This window comes from Fukomys damarensis, unplaced genomic scaffold, assembly GCF_012274545.1.
Source record: "Fukomys damarensis isolate Sample0158 unplaced genomic scaffold, DMR_v1.0_HiC HiC_scaffold_17, whole genome shotgun sequence".
In the NCBI taxonomy this organism is placed as follows: Eukaryota; Metazoa; Chordata; class Mammalia; order Rodentia; family Bathyergidae; genus Fukomys; species Fukomys damarensis.
The window spans coordinates 43107462-43111734 of NW_022900929.1; the positions used below are offsets into that span (position 1 = coordinate 43107462).

Consider the following 4273-nt stretch of genomic DNA (forward strand, 5'->3'; position numbering starts at 1 on the left):
GTGGGCGCCGATGCCATCCCCCGCCGCCAGCCCTGGAGGCCGCAACCGCGCCCATGGGCCGGGCCCAATGCAGAGGCGCACCCTGGCGCTCTCTCTGGGTCGGCTTCCTACTCCCACCCCAGCCCCGCTGAACCTCTAGGCTTCCAGGGACTCGTTCCCATCCACACCTCCACCCCGCCCCGACTACGGAAAGCCGCACCACTCAGCTCTAGCAACGTGCGCCCTTCGATAGCTCAGCTGGTAGAGCGGAGGACTGTAGACTCTGATACAAGTTTGTGGACATCCTTAGGTCGCTGGTTCGATTCCGGCTCGAAGGAGTGCCTCGCGCTTTTGCGCACACACGGCTGCCGGACATGGACCCTCCGGCTCTGGGACCACCACCCCTGGCTCACCCTGCACAGCCAGAGCACCTTTGAGAGTTTTAGGCCTTACCTCACAGTTCCTTCTCAACAGACTTTGGGACTCCTCTGTTTGCTACTTATTCTTTCCCTGACATTCCTCCTTTCCACATTAATACTATCCCCCCCCCTTTTTTTCTCGTGGCGGGTTGCTCCCGATTTTTTATAGTCTAATGTATCCTTTATATTCCTTTCTGCTTCTTTTTTTTATCCTCTTCTGTCCTTCCCTTTTTCTCCTGTCTCATCCCATTATTTTGTTTTCCTTTGTCTTAGTTCCCCTGTCCTATTTTCATTTCTTTAACTTTTTTCCTAATCTTTTCTGTCCCTTTCAGCTTCACTTCAACCGTTTCGATGTGTTTTGCAGTAACTTCATCATTCTGTGCCTTTTGTCTGTTTTCCTATGTTTATATATTTGTTTACTTGTTTTGTAACCTTTTTAAAAACTTTTTTGTGTTTGTCTTTCACAGTATTTTCTCCTTTTTCACTTTTCCTACTTCATCTTGTCAGTTTCTTCATTTACTTTTCTATCTTAATGTTTTGTTTTTGTGTCTGCCTTTTCTCTCCATCTGTCTTTGTTTTTGGGGGACGGCGGCAGGTAATTTTAGCTTATGTATCCATACCTGGACATACCTAGTTTTCCTTTGATTTGTTTGTGTGCCTTTTTAATAAAAATTTTCATCAACTGAAAAATTGTTTGGTTATGTGTTTTTCATAAAAAATGCTAATTTCCCTTCAAGTGTATCAATTTTGTATTGTCTTTTGTATTTTAGGATCTCATGTTAAATTAAATAAATTTTATTTTCTTTTGTTTGTGTATTTTTCATCTCTTTGTGGGAAATTTTTATATCCTTCCTCACCACTGTGTTTTTTGGCCTCCTTCTCATATGTTTTTCCCTTGAAATTTCAGGCAATGACAGCCACTTTATGTCACTAGGCCACACATGGGTGGCAGCTCTTTATTTTTTTGTGTGTTTTGCCTTGCATGAATGCTGAGAGAACAGCTTTTGGATTTATAATATATAAATTTTGAAAATGTAACCCCAAAACATTAGGTTTTTCTTTCTTTCCTTTTTTAAAAACATTCAGATCCTCACTATGTAATTCATTATTTTCTGAACTCATTAGATAGTATAGGCTGGCTTTGAGCTCTTGGCAACCCTCCTGCCTCAGCCCCTCGAGTGCTGGAATTACCATCTGGATTTTCTTTTATATATCACAAGTTCACCCACTTATTGAACTGGGAAACTCATTCAACCATTATTTGAAATGTTTTTAGGTGTACCTAATATACCTATAGAATGTGATTTCAAATAGGAATTTATCAAAGTATTTTCTATTACATATGGCAGCATGTTTCCTAATGAATTTTTATTTGTTGACTCTTAAGAATAATACTCAACAATGCATTATTTGTAAGTGTTCACAAATCATTTAGAAAACATGTGTTTTAAATGCCAGAAGAAATAGATTAAAATATGCTCTGCCCTAAAATGTGTTATTTTCTTTAGGAGACCTAAGGTGGAAATAGGCAGTTACAATATATCATGTACATATGTACAATAAAGTGAAATTCCCTGCAAAGTTGGATAGGCATAGTTCATGCTAGGTTGGAGGATAGGGTAATAAATAAGGAGATTTAGGGAAAGCTTGACCACATCCACATTGACTTATTTGAATTTTAGTACAAGATTAGGACAATGGGGTTGACAGATAAAAGTCTGAGAATAAAACAGAAGTCTGAAATTGTGTGTATATGTTGTATCTCTAGAGCAGATATATAAGTCTAACATTATCAGAACATTAGGATTTGAAGAGCTATAGATGGAATTTATCCCATCATTACACCTCAGGTTTTCTAATTTTTGCTTAAGCTAGAAGCAAGGTGCAGATTTCCTAACATCTCTTTTTTCAGTCCTTTTAAACAGAAAACCATGATTACTATATATGTTCCCCCAGAATGAGATGCACTGAGAAACACAGAAAACGTCCATGTCCTTCACTTTCACTCCATCCCTGTACATACTTTTCATGGTTTTCTGTCTTGGGGCACCTGACAGATGAATTCAGGAGCATTGTTGATAAGACAGAAAATCTTATGACTAAAGACCTTACCTCCCTTACCGGTTTGGTAGGAGTGAAGAATTGGGGAAATCTTCATTCAAGCCCTTTAAAAATCGTCTTGTCTTTTTCAAATCTCACCTCTTCACCAATTGAGTAGTCTTAAGAAAAAAAGATACTACTTCTAACTGGGTCTTGATGTTTGGATCAATATTAAGCATCTTCAGTTGTTACTATATGTTTACTAATTGAATACAAGTTAAATGTTTTACCTTAAAAAGTGGTTTAATCAGAAACAAGGCTTTGAACTGGGAGTGGTGAATGCCTGTAATCCTGCACTTGGGAGGATGAGGCAGGAGAATCACCATGAGTTCAAGACCAGCCTGATCCATGTAATGAGTTCAAGACCAGACTGAACTACATAGTGAGACCCTGTATCAAACCCTACACCTCCGAAAAAGAAATGGGCTTTTGTTACTCTTCTCCATCTATACACTGAAACAATTACCAACAATCTTTCCATGAAGGATATGATCCAAGACTCATAAAATTCATAAATAAGAACCATAAGACCTAGCCTCAAATTGCAGCATTTCCCAATCAGTAGTAGTAGTTGTTGTAGTAGTAGTAATAGTAGTTTCAGAATCTTTTCAAGAGGTGTAACACTTTCAAGTCTACCTTTTGCCTTCCGTTGTACACAGACTGAAGCCCTTTTGGGGCATTTTGAGAAAAAGTCCTCTGTTTAAGTATTAGCTCCTGCTCATTGAGCATTTTGTACATAAACAAAGTGGAGTCAGGTAGTCATAACATGGTGACTCAGCCTCTTCTCGGTCTCTCTCTTTACAAGGGAGAGAAGGGTCTGAGAAAGGGCACCTCCTCTGAAGAAATTAATTAATTAATTAATTAATTAATTTCCTTCATTCCAATCTTCACCCAGACTCTTTGATTCAGCCAAGATGGACCATGTTTCTTGCACTTATAAATACAAGCTCATAGCAAAGTTCTTGTTAGGCTTTGATCTCTCCACTTCTTATTTTGTCAAATGACTTTTCATTCTTCTTTGTTCATCTTTTACCAGAATATTTTCATAGTTCCTCCCATCTTAATTGGATTTTCTTCTCTTTGTCTCCTGGATATTATTTATTCAAATCTGCCAATTTATCACTGAACACGGACATAATGTCTTATTGTCTTCATTAAGAGTAAACTTCTTGTAATCTGAGATAATGCATTATTCATTTAAGTATCATCAGCACCTTGAACAGAACCTTGAACAGAATAGGCATCTAGAATATGTTTTATATTTCAACATCAACTCAAAAAAGACGACAGCTCAGCATAAACCATTATACCCTGGCATTATAATCAGCGATCTACTTCAATGGAAGACAGAAAAGGTTCACAGCTTCTTCTAAGATAATGACAGGAGGTGGCATATTCCATGCAAGACTTCAGTGTTTTCAATGATGAAGCGCATCAATGAAATGAAGAAGCTTCTGGCAGTTACATAGCAGGATACGCAATCAATAACACCACCAAGGAGACATGAAAGTTGGAGAAATCTATGCCAACATTGCTAGATATTGGAGAATTAACAGAGATTGAGAAAAGTTAGTCAAAATCTGTAAGAAGTACTAATTTGTCTATATTAATAATGCAAATTTTCTGAGATTTTTACTAAGACTTTTTCATATGTGTAGATAAAGTTGGGAAGAACTGACATATTAACAATATAGTGTCTCCCTATTCATGAACACAAATTATCTCTTCATTTATTTTGGTCTTTGATTTCTTTTGTCAGCATTTGTAGTTCTTCA

At 37.8% G+C, this 4273-nt stretch overlaps 1 non-coding gene across 1 annotated transcript; it reads left to right on the forward strand.

Annotated features, from left to right (window-relative positions):
• The first annotated feature begins 222 nt into the window (after positions 1-222).
• Positions 223-317, forward strand: Trnay-gua. The gene is made up of 2 exons: positions 223-259; positions 282-317. It is a non-coding gene; the product is annotated as a tRNA-Tyr (tRNA).
• Positions 318-4273: the final 3956 nt, after the last annotated feature.